Raw genomic sequence first — 17,123 nt, forward strand, 5'->3', positions numbered from 1 at the left:
ATGCATGGGGCTTATAGGGGGTTAACTGAATTTTATATCTCTTTTTCTGTCCCTGCTGGTGCAGTGGAGGAGTTTTATAATTGGCTAACTGAAATTAGACATGGACTGTGAGGAGATGTACCTAGCTGTAAAGCAAGTAGCTAATACAAAACTGAGATGATACTTACAGGATTTGAGAAGCAACTGAAAGAAATGGTAAACATTGTATCAGCATCCCTGAATGTTGGAGTATGCAGACATTCAACCTGGAGAGTTTCTTGGATACCCAAGGAGCTATGTGCTTATCATGATGTGCTTACCATGATCTGGCACAGACAGGGAAGCTAAGTTCTTTCTTTCCTTTCAGAGATTGCTTTTTGCCTTGGTTATCTAGCTATAAAAATATTTATACCAGGCAAATTGCCCTTATCCCTTCCCTTGTTACCACTAGATTAGATTATTGCAATGAATGAGGTATGGAGAGCAGAATGGAATTGAGGTTGTGGCTTGGGAAGGGCTCATTTCATAGGAGATTAATTTAAGATTTCTTGTGCTGGCTGTATTTTGAAATAAAATGATTTTATACTTGGGATAAGCATATTTAAGTATGAAACAAGTGTTTAAAAAATTACCTCCAGGGGAAAATAGATATCATTTGCATCTGCTGAACAGATGTGAGATTAGGGAAATCTATAGATTCCAAGGCATTATTGTAGTTGCATGCAGAAACACAGACACTCCTAGAGACCCCTAAACTCTTCTTAGAGTATGGCTCCCTTATACACTGCTCTGGAAAATTCTACAGATACAACAATCATAACAAGAACATCATATCTGGAGAAAAAGGAAAGCCCAAGGTATTGAGAAGAATCTAAATGACTCATTAAAGTCAAGTAGAAAAATATTCTAATAGAGTTCCACATTTATTCCTATTACAAACGTATAAACACCTCCCTCTTCAACATTAAATATTCCAAAAAATGACGTTAATTGTGTTGCTTTTTTCATTATGCTCAATTTGAGATACATTTGTTGAACTACTTGTTTAGTAATTATGATATATGGACCTATGTTTTGGCTATTCAAAAAAAGGTAGGTAATAACCAACATGAGATTACAAAGAAATAGCTTTTCCAAACTAAACTGAAATTCTTTATAAGGATCAGCAAAAATTGAATGAAAGGAAAAAGAAGGGATGAGATTTTTCCTGCATTATAGTAAGGCATTTGTGACGTGCTGCCATTCTTGATAGTATCTAAGAAAATGAACAAACGTATACATTTCATTTAAAAATAGAAATAGCATATTCTGGCATGATTAAATCCCACCTGTGTAACTATCACAAGATTATGTATCAGTTATTTCAGCACAATATTGTCACTAGTGCTGACACAGCACGTATCAAGTGTGTTGCATCATCCATTATGCTCCATGTTGATGTAAGGGTTTTGTTGAGTTATTGGGAAGACTCTTCTGAGCTCAAGAACTAGGATAGTTCCATTTCATTTTGCCATACAGAATTTTTTGTGTGTTGCTATTCTGTGTGGTATGTAAGACTTAGTTGGAAAGAATCCTATGCTTGATGAAGAGATTGACATGAGAGTTTATAAATTGTGTATTTTGCAGATGATAAACGCATGGCTAAATTAATATGCCATGGCTTTTAACCTTAAATTAAACCTTGCTGCTCTCTAATTGTGTAACGTAGAGGTGGATTTTCCAATGGCAAATACAGTTAGTGGTGTTCAGTAACGCCATGATGTGCTTTGAGAATATTGCACTACTAAATTCATTTGTAAATGTAGAAGAGTTGATACTTTAATCCATAAACAATTTTCTACATAATAGCCAGTACAACAAATTGTAGGATAATTCCTGTGCTTTTCTTATTAAATCAGAATTCTAAATGAAAAGTGATATCAGTTTTGATCTTGTCACATTGAACTAAAATTTCATTCTATTTACTTAGATATGAAAGTTGTTTTCAAAATTAATTTATAAATTGTATATTTTTTCATATAATTGCTGATTCTGAAAATTGATCACAAAAATTGCCTCAAATGTGCACAATTAGCAGTGTTTCAATAAAATGTCCCTATGATCACTTATAAACATAAGCATAATTTCCCAAAATACTTATTACATGTAAGAAAAATTTATCCTTAAGAAAAGTATCATAGTTCAGAAAAGGATTAAAATACTTCCTGTATACTATCCTGCTCAAAGTAAAAATATAAAATGCACAGAATTCATGTTAAAGATCTTCCTCAACATTTAAATTAGTGTGCAGAAAGATGATACTCTGTACCAAATGTCACTAACTGACAAATGGCCAGATCCTGCTTTATTTATCAAAACTATCATTGACTTCAGAGGACATTTTGCTTGATTGCAGGATCAGGCTGCAATAGACACTTCAGATATCCTGTTTAAATAGAACAAAATTGAGAATCTGAATCGTAATTAGGATCCATTCAGGTTTATAGTGTGCGTGACAGGTTTTGACACAAGAATTCCAAAAGATCTAAAAAGAATGGAGCTGTGTCAGTTGAGCCTAGACCTATGTCTCTACATCTCACAGTTTTTTCAAAGCTAGCTGTCTGAACCTGAATTTTACGGACTAAAAAATAGATCCTGTATAGGAGAATGGATCAAATCAAATGAAATAAGAAAGAAGTAATTGTTACCAGAAATTATTATACTGATCTTTTAGAAACCCCCTGAATAGTTAAATCCTGTGGTCTTAGAGGCCACAAATGAAAGAGAAATATATGAATAATGAAGGTTTGCCTAACACGTTATAACACCTCTCCATATTTTAATATAGAAAATAAAAGCAGCTAAGATGCTTATATAGCAGTAAACCACTTTTAAAATTTTTTACTGACTTTAATCCTCAGAATACCATCTTTTTCCCAGCTTTTGTTCAGTCATTGCTGCTTGGATTATATCTTAATTAAAGGGCTCAGTGCTGCAAACTCTGAAGCAAGTGAGTAACTTTACTCACATTGGCCCTTATTCTGTAAAGTTCTTCACCATATGCTTAAAGTTAAGCACATTTAAATGCTTTGCTGAATGAGGGTGTAACAGGGTCTTTGGTGGGCTGGGAGGTCTAGTGGTTAGTGTCCACTCACTTGTGGAGCAGTGGTAGGGGAGCCCGGGCCCACCTGCTCCACCAGGCTCTGACCCAGGGCCTTAGGAAACATAGCAGCATTAGAGTTACCCTCCTGGGGTTACTTCCTACCACTTCTCTCCACTTCCAGTACCAGTTAATAAAAAAAGGAAACCAAACAGTCAGCCCTAGCCAGACTCAGCGTACAGACCTGTTACTTCAGGGAGCCATCACTTGCCTCTTTTGGCAGGTGCCTTCAAGGTAGGTATGTACACCTCTCCAGCCTTCTGAGCCTTTCAACCCTATCTCCAGTTGGAGCATGCCCTCCAAGATTGGAGGGATGAGGTTAGCTGGGTCCAATACTGTCATTTAACCCCTTCCATCCCAGTGTGGGTTTTGTATACCCAATCAGACTGGGCCATTGTTTTCTATGTAGGTACATACATTAATGTAAACTGAATTGGGCGCCTTTGATTGTTACTTCTGGGTCACATGGCATGTTGTCTTTGACTGTAAAGCAACATGCCCACCTACGTTGCTGTATAATTAATAATTGTGATTGATTGTAAGAGCCTTACATCGCACCTACATTGCAGGAACACTCTATGCCTTTTCACATATAGAGGAGAATGCAGATCAGAACTTTGATCAGACCCTGGCCAGAGAGGCACAGTGCAGCTGAGATGTTTAAGAATGAAGGCTTGGGTTCAGTGGACAAGGAAAATTGAGGCAAGGTCTGCTTGCAGGGCAACCCTGAGGCCACAAGAGAGCTTACTGGAGATGACCATCCTATGACAAGCCTCTTTAAGAAGGCCTTGAAACTGACCCTAACCATCAGAGATCCTAGTTCTCATTGTTCTAAGAGTCAGGCAGGTTGTCTCCCTTTCCCTTAGATGTCTGATTGGGGAAGGAGCAGTGTAACCAAGTTCACAAAGCCTTTATGACTGAGCCTAGTGACACAGCAACTAAACTTACAGACAGAAAACAGTTTCTAAGGCCCAGGGCAGGCTAGTGTCCTGGGTCCTGCAACCCATAGGAGCCAGCATGACTTCTGTTCCCTTCTCTTTCTTGTTCGGCTTCCTTTTCCTGTTTAGATACAACCCCAGTCTCAGGGCAAAGCAGGGTTCTTCTTGACTGTGCCCAGACTGTTTTGACTGGGGGTTTCAGACTGTACCTTTAAAGGGATAGTACACCCCACTACATAGGAGGAGAAGGGTTCTTGTCTGAAATTCTGCCCCTCTTCAATCAAAACTTGATACCGGTGACAAGTGCCATAAATGTTGCAGACTGGGGATCTAGTTTTACTGCTAATGTCTTTCTGCAACTCCAGGTTAGATTGCAAGATGCATACAAAATGTGGCATGCCAGACAAATAGGGAAGTGATAAATGGGCCATACAACCACGCAGTTCGCCCTGACCCTCTCATGGAATCTAGTAAGGAAAAAGGAATTTAAAGTATTCTTAGGCAGCTGAGAATTAACATTGTTTTGGCTATACTTAGGTATAGTGTAAAATTGAAGATGACACATAATCAGAAAACTCAGGTGCTTTTTGTGAATAGAAGAAGCCGAGATATTGATTTCATGAAGAGAGAAGGGATCTCTTTATTACTGTTGACTAGAGAATTATTAGCTGGAAGAGGTCAATGTTGGCAAGTTATCTCATTCACTAGAGAATAAGTGATGGAGGGGCAGGAAAGCCATGATTGTAAAAATCGGAATGTACTGTATTGTAACAGACAAATAGGTTTGTGTTATTGGAAGCCTTTGTGCTTATATTTTATGTATGAGTTGAAAAAGACACACCACGCTATGATGATAAATTACTCTAAGTTTAATTCTTGCAACAGGGAAAAGGAATGAGATTAACATCTAGCTATATGCTACTTTCTGGCCTTACTTTCATACTGTGTGTTAATTACTTCGTTTTTTTCCCTCTGACTACTGCTTGCTTCATCTCAGTAATTCCTCTGTGTGATGGATAGCTGAATGAAAACAAGACAGTTCTCTCTCCTGTACATTGATCTTTGCATAGTCTGGTTTGGTGGGTGTACAATATATGCTATCATTCTCTTGTTTACTATGTCTGTTATGGATAGCTATAATACTCCTTTTAACCTGCTTTGTTCACTGGGCATTCCTGCTTTTTTACAAAAAGAAATGTACTAGAGAAAAGGAAGCACTGCTTCCTTCACACTTTGATTAGATTTTGAAACCCTTACTTGCATGGAGTAGCATTCAAGGAGTCAGTGTAAGTAAGGGTATTACAAAGGGGAATAGTGTACATTTGTGGTAGTTAAAATATTTTAAGTTACAACCGATTTTTTTTTTAAAACATAGGTATCTCTAGATTTGTTTAATATTACACTTGGAATTAACAAAATTGGAAAAAATCTGAGATTTGATTATTTTAATTATATTTTTAAAAGAATAACCATCTTTTGTTTGTTTAAGATGGCCCACATTGAAGTATTTTTTTAGAAACCAGTATCAATACACAGTCCCTACCTCAAAGACATTGTCATTGAAATGTAGATATGAAACATGATAGCAAATCGTATGGAGGTAGTGGCGGGACGAAAGACCAGAAATGCATCTCACAGCTTTATTAGAAGGGTTTTTCTTTGGTTTGGCTATGAAAACTGTGTGGCTACAAATACTTACACAATAGATTTACAATATGGGTTTACACTTTTTTAAATGTGCTATTTGTTACTTTTTTGATTCTTTAAAATTTATTTCATTAATATAGTGAACAAACTATTTAACTTTCCTCTTTTTTATGGAAAAAGGTTGCTGTTAATGCATACGTCATAAAATCTGTATCTACCATTAATATTAAATTGCCTGTAAATAACAATTTTAAGAATATTTAAATACAAAATTGCCAACCAGTTCTTAATTTCATTTTTCATTTTAAAAGCGTTGTTCCTTTTACAGTACAGGATTTCGTATTCATTCTCTCTCTCAAAAAAAATGGAAAAATGCTGCACATAATAAATAGTACCTGTACCTGCCAAGTGTCCCACATTGAGGACACAATTCCTACTAAAAATTCTGCTGAAGAGAGAACTTTTAAACATACTGCATTATATTTATTCGCCTAGAGAGTTTATGAATAACTCTCACTACTTAGACACCTCAACAGCATGTTATGAGGAGTAGCTGATTGTGCAATGCTTGGAAAAATGTGAATTGTTTAACTAAAGGCTTGATATTAAACATAAACTGGTACAAAACCTGATAACTAAGCACTGTAAAGTATCATCATCATAGCACAGGGCCAAATGGACTGTTAAATACACAAATGACACGTACTCATTTTATTTAAAACCACATTATGTGCTTAAATTACTCTTACATGCTCAAATATGCACCGAGAAGGTCACTGAGTTGAAATGCAATTACAGTAGAACCTCAGAATCATGAACACCTCGGGAATGGAGGTTGTTCGGAACTCTGAAATGTTCATATCTCTGAACAAAATGTTATGGTTCTTTCAAAGTTTACAACTGAACACTGACTTAGTATAGCTTTGAAACTTTACTATGAAGAAAAATGTTTTCCCTTTTTATATAGTTTACGTTTACAACAGTACTGTACTGTATTTGCTATTTTTTGTTTCTGCTGCTGCCTGATTATGTACTTCTGGTTCCAAATGAGTTGTGTGGTTGACTGGTCAATTCATAACTTTGGTGTTCGTAACTCTGAGGTTCTTCTGTAGTTCAAAAATAAATAAATAAAATAGAGTTAAACTAATTCCAGGGAGTACCTGTACATCTGAATCCATATCAGGTGTTCCGGTCACACATTTACAATGGGGTTTGTCTCCCTGATACAGTATAGAAAATCCAGACAAACAGGAGAATTGAACTACATACAGAGCACTGTCAAAGGCAAAAATTAGAGACAAATATTCTTTATTTTTCTCCAATTTATTTAATTTCTTTCATATATAGTAACCTTAGGTGATATTCTATAAAATAGTATGTAAATGATATTCAGGCAGCCATTTTTTTTCTTTCAAAGTTAAGTATGTCCCTGGTACATGCTTAAAGAGCAACGTTTGAAAATTTAACTTGCATGTTTTGTAGTTGCTGGCATCTGCTACCCCTTGAACAGTTGGTCAAAAATCCTATTGTATCTCTAGGATTCTTGTTTTGAAACAAGATTAGTTTGGCTCAGTACCTTCCTCAAAATTTAATTCCTTTAACGAAAGTTACTTTTAGTTTATCTGGGTTTTCAGAGTAGGTTTTATAGCTGAAATTCCAATTGTAAAGAACCCTTTTTGATTACCATTCCCTTATTTACAATTTTGAATTACATATATTTCCAATAATTTATCTCAAACTAACACTAAGAAGTTAATTGCAGAACATTAGATAAAGCTATTTTAAATTTCCTAAAGTGACTTCCAAGATTAACTGGAAATAAGCCCATAGTAAATCTATATAAATCGTTAAGATCTGAGCAGAGGGAGAACTTAAGCTCATACTCTTTTATAATTAGAAGGCTTTTGTCCTTAGTTCAGCCTTCACAATTAACCTTCCAAGTCATATCAGGCCAAAAAAATTATTCCTATTCCCCTCCTCCCCAGTATAGATAACATTGTATATGTCAGTGAAAAGTTACATTTAACTTTCAGTGGAAGTAATATGCTGCAAACTTCAAGAATACTTGATTTAAAGCTTAAAGAAAAGGAACAGGATCTTAGCTGCTGTACTGGTTTTTTGAAGACTGTATAAGGAAATTAAATCTTTTTTTCTAGAATATTTTGTCACATTAGGTCCATTTTGATGTCAGTGTAGTGTACTTATTATACAAGTAGTAAGTCTCATTACTTTTTTCCCTACGCTCATCTATTTTTCATGCAGATAATGTTAGGGAATATGCAAAACTGTGTGAGGTGGTTTAATGACATGGAGTATTGTCTATCATTCAGTAAAACTCATTTTAGTTTGACTAGACTAGACTTGATCTATAGACTCCATGGATATAAGTGAGTGTTTTTCAATTTACCAAAAATAGTGACAAGTAGTTTACATGGGTTTTTATTTCTTCACTTTTATGGTCACTGTTCACCCATTTGATATTTTTTTAAAAAAAACAAACCTGTATGTACAGGAAATGCATCACTCTTCATCATTAGTAGTAACCTTGCACATGATTTTCCATATATTCAACCTCCTATAAATATATTTCTAAGGAGGAACAAAAAGAGAACCTAGTTGTTCAGACAGTGTTATAATGTTGACTTACCAAACTAAAGTCTTTTTTTATTGTTTTGTAGTATTGTTCTGTGCATATCTAGGAGTTGTACTTGGATGACAGTTGCTGCTTTGTGAATATCAGTCATTAGTAGAGATATTGCATGAACTTCTGCTCTAAGGGTCTAATCCAAAGCCCATTAGTATCAGCTAAGGCCCTTAGTGGAGTTATACCTCTGATACTGATTTCAGTAGAGTTTCAGGGATGTAACTGAGTGGAATTGATTTGATTTATCTGAAGTTAAGAGTACAACAATCCACAAGTGGAAATTTTTAATACTTTGAAATGGTTTTATTAACTTTATATGGCGCCTAGGGTATTAGCTTGGTAAAACCCAAGCCTTTTTTGTGGTGGTTTTTTTTTTGAGGGGGGGCAGCAGGGGTTTGCATAGTGCTGAACACTGACATATGGCTAAGGTAAGAATGTTATTTTTATAATGCCATGGTAATGGAGAAGGGCGTAGCAAAAATGTACACATTTCCAACATGTAAGTTGGAAAAGGATTGGCAGGCCTGTAAATTGGGTTTTGTGAAACACAGGAGACTCAAACTCCCTTCTCCTTCAAGCAGTTCAGCTGTGGAATAGATTGGTGGAGGGGAACACCATAGCTGGGTAATCTTACTTGTTCTGCAGCAGAATTGACATTCAGAAGGATCTCTGTTTTCTGGATTTCTGTGATTTTTGGAGTCCTGTGAATAGTGTGTTCTGAAGCAGCTTCTCTGTTAATTCAGCCTATACTCGGTTCTCTGTAAGACTTGTCTGTTAAATAATTACTGATTTCTGTAACTCTGTACATGTAATGTAATATAAATACAATAGTATTATATATTCCTGAAAAACTGGCAGAAACGTTAGCCGACAGCTACTTGGAGTATTGATTGTAATGTGGTGTTTACAGTGGTGAAGGCTGTCAATATAAGACACTTTATAAATATCAATTAATAGCAACTGAGTACAGTTAAATAGTATTTTAAATTATACAGTGATTTTTGGCTGATCACAGAATTCACCATATTGAAATTCTTTTTTTGCTATTTCTAGCATGCTGTTCATCTAGCTTAAAATATTTTGTTTGATCAGAACCATGTCATTCTAAATATACATTAGTGACACAATAAATAAAATAAATCTTTGTTCTGTTTGAAATATGTAGTGTACAATGAAATTTCAGAAGGTCTTGTGTTTGCATACAGTTTTAAACCTATATTTGAAAGACAAAATAAATAAGGTATCTAGTTTATTGATGCTCTCCATTATTTATAATTTTCCTCTCAGCTTAATAGCAGCTCACAATGTCTCACTTTCTAGCCCTGAAATGTATTTTTTATTTCTTTCAATTTAGGTAAGTGTTTTAAAAAAAAAAAATCCTTTATGAAAGCTCTAGGGTGCCCTGACAGTGACTTAAATATTACAACTGCGTAAGACACGACACAACGTTCTTTTTAAAATTTGAACAGGAACAAATTAATTCTGCCAGCCAGTGAATCAGACACAACAAAGCTTCGTTTGTACTCTTGCTTCATCTCCAGGAATATACCATTACCCTCCTCTAAAAACTCTTTCAAATTACACGCCATTTGTTCTTTTGTGGCAAAAATGTGACTTAGCATTCTACCTATGCATCACTTGCACATTAAAATCTTAATTTTAACGCATGGATTTATTGCTTTGGCAGATGTGGTTCAGTTGAAATGTTAGAAAATGCAGTTTAAAAGGGTGAAAAAAATCAATTAAAACAAGTAAAGGGTATGAAGCGGCTAAAACTTTATAAAGGAACTTGTGTCAATAAAATTAACACAAGCATGGGGCTTATTGTTAAAAGAGCCTTTAGTTTAGAAAAGTTGGCTACTGATAACAAATGTTAGTGTAATGAGTTCATGAATGTGTGTTCTCGCATATTTTAAGATATTCACAAAGGCACACAGTATAGCCTTTGATCCGATGGTTTGATATGTTTGTGTGAGGGAGCTACATGTAAAATAAGAGGTTGATAAGTATTTAAAATGATAGACTCAGGGTTTAGTTAAGAAATATAAATCTGTTTCCTTTTATTAATTCAGGTGTTCACCATATTCACTTTTGAGTTCTCATTTTCTTCCCCCTTAGTTACACTGCAGCTAAGAAGCATGAGTGTGCTGTGACACTTGTGGAGAACTGGGGAACATATTTATTTTTATGAAAAATTATGTGACGCAGTTTTCCCTCAAATTGAATTGTTAAAAGAAAATGAGTACTTGTGGCACCTTAGAGACTAACAAATTTATTTGAGCATAAGCTTTCGTGAGCTACAGCTCACTTCATCGGATGCATTCGGTGGAAAATACAATAGGGAAATTTTATATACACAGAGAACATGAAACAATGGGTGTTACCATACACACTGTAACAAGTGATCAGGTAAGGTGAGCTATTACCAGCAGGAGGCGGGGGGGAACAACCTTTTGTAGTGATGATCAAAGTGGGCCACTTCCAGCAGTTCACAAGAAGGTGTGAGGAACAGTAGGAGGGGAAAATAAACATGGGGAAATAGTTTTACTTTGTGTAATGACACATCCATTCCCAGTCTTTATTCAAGTGTAATTTAATGGTGTCCAGTTTGCAAATGAATTCCAATTCAGCAGTTTTTCATTGGAGTCTGTTTTTGAAGTTTTTTGTTGAAGAATTGCCACTTTGAGGTCTGTGATCCAGTGACCAGAGAGATTGAAGTGTTCTCCAACTGGTTTTTGAATGTTTTATAATTCTTGGTGTCTGATTTGTGTCCATTCCTTCTTTTACATAGAGACTGTCCAGTTTGGCCAATATACATGGCAGAGGGGCATTGCTGGCACATGATGGCATATATCACATTGGTAGATGTGCAGGTGAACGAGCCTCTGTTACCTGCTAGCTGTAAAGAAGTTAATTTCTTTCTTGAAACAGGACAAGCAATGCAGTGACTGTGGAGAGGTCATGAAAGCATGAATGAGCTATCAGGAACTGTGAACCTGGGAAATAAGCTATAGAATCATAGGATATTCAAAGACCATTGTATCAGCTTTATAAGTATTAATGTATCTATATGGGCTGGGGGAGTGGCCTGAGTTTCCTGCAGGAACTCAAGTCACTGGGAGGGGAATTAATGCAAATTTCTAGGCTGATGATCAACTCTGGAGGCACCACCTCTGGGAGGGAAACTGCATAGACTTGTTATACCTGGTTAGAAAAGCTTGGCAAACAAAGGACTGAAATTTTATGTGACCAACTTGATATAGGAAAATATACAGAAGATGGTAAGCTAAGAACTATGTAAGCTGTTTTTCAAAATACATTTTCTCCAATACTTTTGTTAATAAACCTTTATGAAGGTTGAGTAGTCACTGTTTAAATCTGTTGTCCCTGAGAGAACAGGATTGCAGTTACTGAACTAAATTCAGACTTGGTAAGGTGATCACAGTGAATTGCAGGAGAAATTGCAGCCTAAATCCCCAGCCTAGAGGAAAAGAGTAATGGGATTCTGCCCTCAAAGGTGATGGCTAGAGACCTGAAACCTAAGTGGGGTGCCCTCAAAGAGGACTGCAAAGAGCTCAGAGGTACAGTTACCTTGGTAATTGTGACATTCCTATTGATGGCTCACTGACTGCTCAGTTATAGCATTTTTTGTGGTTCAGAAAAATCAACTCTTCAGAAACTTCTTACTAAACTTTTTTTTAAACAACTAAATACTTGTATTCAGCAGGAATTGTCAAGCACTAGGTTACCATTGCTCTTGAGAATGTGTAGTATTCTAGCCTGTAGTGAAACTTATGCGCTGCATTTAAATGGAAGATGTGACATTTATTATTTTTTTATATTTTCAGAATACAGCTAACAACCTAATTTATTTGTGCCCAGAACGGTCTCTTCAGTTTTAATTTTCTAGAGAATCTTTTTTTCTCTCTTCCATGTACATAAACAATAATTATTGACTACATTCCAGAAATCATTCCAGGTCATTACTGTTGGCTATGGGTTAAAAAAATAAAAAGTTTAGTGAAAACTATTTAAAAGTGTTAAGTATTCTTGTATCTCATGGTATTGGATCTGTTCCATCAATGATGGGGAAAACCTATCTGTTTCATCTGTTAACATCTCCATGCTTTCTTCCATGTGTCTTCTCATACATGCAATGTTCTTTTTTTTTTTTTTTAAGTCCCTCCTTAACATCCATCACTGTTGTGATTCCTGTAAGAAATTGACTAGCTAATAATGTCTGTGTTGAATGGAAGGTGGGCATATTTGATAATAATTTTTTTCTTCTGTATATAAAAACCAAACTATTTGTGTTTGAATAGCTAGCCTATGTAACATTGTGATCATGTTAACATTATCCTTGTACTCCCTCCCTCTTTCTCTATGGTTTGTTATACGTACTGAGTTTTTTGTTTCAGATTAGAATGCAAGCCCTGCAAAGTGGGGACTGTGTCTTACTATGACTTTTCTTTTTTGGAAAAACAACAAGGAGTCCTGTGGTACCATAGAGACTAACAAATTTATTTGGGCATAAGCTTTCATGGGATATAACCCGCTTTATTAGATGCATGGAATGGAAAATACAGTAAGCAGGTATAAATATAGAGCACATGAAAAGATGGGAGTTGCATTACCAAGTGGGGGGTCAATGCTCACGATGCCAATTCAATAGGGTGGATGTGGCCCATTCCCAGCAGTTGACAAGAAGCTGTGAGTATCAACAGAGGGAAAATTTATTTTTTTTGTAGTGACTCAGCCACTCCCAGTCTTTATTCAGGCCTAATTTGATGGTGTCCAGTTTGCATATTAATTCCAGTTCTGCAGTTTCTCGTTGGAGTCTGGTGTTTTGGGTTTTGTTTTTTTTTTTTTTTGGAAGGTTTTTTTGGTGAAGAATGGCGAATTTTAAGTTGGTTGAGTGTCCAGGGAGATTGAAGTGTTTTCCTATTGGTTTTTGAATGTTACAATTCTTGATGTCTTATTTCTGTCCATTAATTCTTTTGCTTAGAGACTGTCCAGTTTGGCCAATGTACATGACAGAGGGGCATTGCTGGCACATGATGGCATATATCACATTGATAGATGTGCAGGTGAACGAGCCCTTGATGTTGTGGCTGATGTGGTTGGGTCCTATGATGGAGTCCCTTGAATAGATATGTGGACAGAGTTGGCAATGGGGTTGGTTGCAAGGGTTGGTTCCTGGGTTAGTGTTTCTGTTGTGTGGTGTGTAGTTGCTGGTGAGTATTTGCTTCAGGTTGGAGGGCTGTCTGTAAGGGAGGACTGGCCTGTCTTCCCAAGGTCTGTGAGTGAGGGATCATCTTTCAGGATAGGGTGTAGATCCTTGATGCACTGGAGAGGTTTTAGTTGGGGGACTTTGTGTGATGGCTAGTGGCATTCTGTAACTTTTTGTTGGGCTGGTCCTGTAGTAGGTGACTTCTGGGTACCCTTCTGGCTCTGTCAATCTGTTTCTTCACTTGACCAGGTGGGTATTGTAGTATTCAGTCTACCACCTGATAGAGATTCTGTAGGTGTTTGTCTCTGTCTGAGGGATTGGAGTAAATGCGGTTTTAGCTGAGGGCTTGGCTGTAGATAATGGGTCGTATAATGTGGTCTGGATGAAAGCTGAAGGCATGTAGGTAAGTATAGCAGACAGTAGGTTTCCAGTATAGGGTGGTATTTGTGCCCATTGCTTATTTGTACCGTAGTGTCCAGGAAGTGATCTTTTGTGTGGATTGGTCCAGTCTGAGATTGATGGTGGGGTGGAAATTGATGAAATCCAGGTGGAATTCCTCAAGGGCCTCCTTCCCATGGGTCCAGATGATGTCATCAATGTAGCACAAGTGGAGTAGGGGCGCTAAGAGACAAGAGCCAAGGAAGCATTGTTCTAAGTCAGCCATAGAAAAGTTGGCATACTGTGGGGCCATGCGGGTACTCATAGCAGTGCTGCAGACTTGAAGGTATAAATTGTCCCCAAATCTGAAATAGTAGTGGGTGAGGACAAAGTCACAAAGCTCAGCCACCAGGTTTTCCCATGGCATTATTGGTGATACTGTTCCTGATGGCTTGTAGTCCATCTTCTTGTGGAATGTTAGTGTAGAGAGCTTCTACATCCATAGTGGCTAGTATGGTGTTTTCTGGAAGATCACCAATGGATTGTATTGGTTTGAGTAGCAGCCGTGTTGGTCTGTATTCACAAAAAGAAAAGGAGTACTTGTGGCACCTTAGAGACTAACAAATTTATTTGAGCATAAGCTTTCGTGAGCTACAGAGTTTCCTGAGGAAGTCAGTGGTGTCTCAAAGATAGTTGGGAATGCTGGTAGCATAGGGCCTGAGGAGAGAGTCCATGTAGCCAGGCAGTCCTCCTGTCAGGGTGCCAATGCCTGAGATGATGGGGCATCCAGCATTCCCAGGTTTATGGATCTTAGGTAGCAGATAGAATACCCCTTGTTTCTGTGCTTCTTCAGGTCTACACAAACACACCCCTAGAGCCCTGACCAGTGGTATTCTGTCTGCTACCCAAGATCCATCCTGGGAATCCTGGAATGCCACATTTGTCTCAATGAAATAAGGTGGGTTTTTTTTGTTTTGTTTTTTTTTTTTTTTGCACCCATAACTCCTGTGGGGAGATGGTTCCAGAACCTCACCCCTCTGATGTTTAGAAACCTTCTTCTGATTTCCAGACTGAATTTGTTCATGGCCAGTTTATATCCATTTGTTGTTGTGCCAACCATTGTTCTTTAGCTTAAATAGCTCTTGGTTCTCTGTGGTGTTTATCTTTACCCCAATATATTTATAGAGAACAATCATATCCCCTCTCAGCCTTCATTTTGCTAGACTAAACAAGCCAAGTTCTCCCAGTTTTCTTTCATGAGACAGGCCCTCCATTCCCCTGATCGATCATGTATTTCTTCTCTGCACCTGTTCCAGTTTTAATTAATCTTTCTTGAACATGGGTGCCCAGAATTGTACATGGTATTCCAAATAAGATCTTACCAGTGCATTGTGCAATGGCATTAATGCTTCTCTATCTCTACTGGAAGTGTCCTACCTGATACATTCTGTATCGCATTTGCATTTTTTTCCACGGTTGTATCACATTACCATAGTAATCCTGTTCTCAACTTACAATGCAGGTCTCCCTGCTCCTCTGTTGCTGATAAGCCCCCAGCTTATAACAGAAATTCTTATTATTAGACCATAAGTTCATGATCTTTCTCCTTGCACTATTGAGTTTCCTCCCATTTCTGTCACTCTACTCTTTAGTCATCCAGATCTTCCTGCAGAATGTTTTGATCCTCCTCTGAATTGACAGTTCCTCTCAGCTTTGTATCATCAGCTAATGGCATTAGCACCCTCCTACTTTTTGTGCCAACTTAATTAATAAAAATATTGAATAAGATTGGTCCCAAGACCAATCCTTGTGGAACTCTGCTAGTAACTTCCCTCCCATATGATGATTCACCTTTCAGCACAAATGGTTGCCTTCTCCCATTTGCCGAATTCCTTATCCACTATACAGTTCTAGTACTCATCCCCATCATCTCTAATTTAACTAATAATATCCCATGTGGTACCATGCCAAATGTTTTACTGAAGCCCAGCTATATTAGATCTACTACACTTCCTTTATCTAAAAAATCAGTTATTTTCTCAAAGATGGAAATCTGATTGGTCTGGCATAGTCTACCTTTGGTAAACCCATGTTGCATTACAACTAGGGCTATCAAGTGATTTTAAAAAAATTAATCGTGATTCATCGTGTGATTAAAAATAATTGTGTGATTAATCATACTGTTAAACAATAATAAAATGCAATTTAAATATTTTGGATGTCTTCTACATTTTAAAATATATTTCAATTGCAACAAAGTATAAAGTGTACAGTGCTCACTTTATATTTTTGATTACAAATATTTGCACTGTAAAAAAACAAAAGAAATAGTATTTTTCAATTCACCTAAGACAAGTACTGTAGTGCAATTTCTTTATTATAAAAGTTGAACTTACAAATGTAGAATTATGTACAAAAAAACCCTGCATTCAAAAATAAAACAAGGTAATTTTTTTAGAACTTGCAAGTCCACTCTGTCCTACTTCTTGTTCAGCCAATCGTTAGACAAACATGTTTGTTTACATTTGCAGGAGATGATGCTGCCTGCTTCTTGTTTACAATATCACCTGAAAATGAGAACAGGCATTCACATGGCACTGTTGAAGTCGGCATTACAAGATATTTATATGCCAGATGCACTAAAGATTCATATATCCCTTCATGCTTCAACCACCATTCCAGGGAACATGTGTCCATACTGATGACAGGTTCTGCTTGATAACAGTCCAAAGTAGTGTGGACTGACACATGTTCGTTTTCATTATCTAAGTTTGATGCCACCAGCAGAAGGCTGATTTTTCTTTTTTGGTGGTTCGGGTTCTGTAGTTTCCACATCAGTATGTTACTCTTTTAAGACTTCTGAAAGCATGCTCCACAACTTGTCCCTCTCATATTTTGGAAGGTACTTTAGAGTCTTAAACCTTGGGTTGAGTGCTGTAGCTGTGTTTAGAAATCTCACATTTGTACCTTCTTTGCATTTTGTGAAATCTACAATGAAAGTGTTCTTAAAATTAACATGTGCTGGGTCATAATGCTGCTACAACATGAAATATATGGCAGAATGTGGGTAAAACGGAGGAGGCATATAATTCTCCCCCAAGGAGTTCAGTCACAAATTTAATTTTTTTTTAACGAGCGTCATCAGCATGGAAGCATGTCCTCTGGAAT

The 17,123-nt window shown here is 36.9% G+C and overlaps 1 protein-coding gene across 1 annotated transcript in view; it reads left to right on the top strand.

Annotated features, from left to right (window-relative positions):
• The window catches only part of MEI4 (meiotic double-stranded break formation protein 4), a 117,089-nt gene that overhangs the window by 64,606 nt on the left and 35,360 nt on the right, over positions 1-17,123 (top strand). The window lies entirely within an intron of this gene.

The sequence above is a fragment of the Dermochelys coriacea genome, chromosome 3 (assembly GCF_009764565.3).
Source record: "Dermochelys coriacea isolate rDerCor1 chromosome 3, rDerCor1.pri.v4, whole genome shotgun sequence".
Classification (NCBI taxonomy): Eukaryota; Metazoa; Chordata; order Testudines; family Dermochelyidae; genus Dermochelys; species Dermochelys coriacea.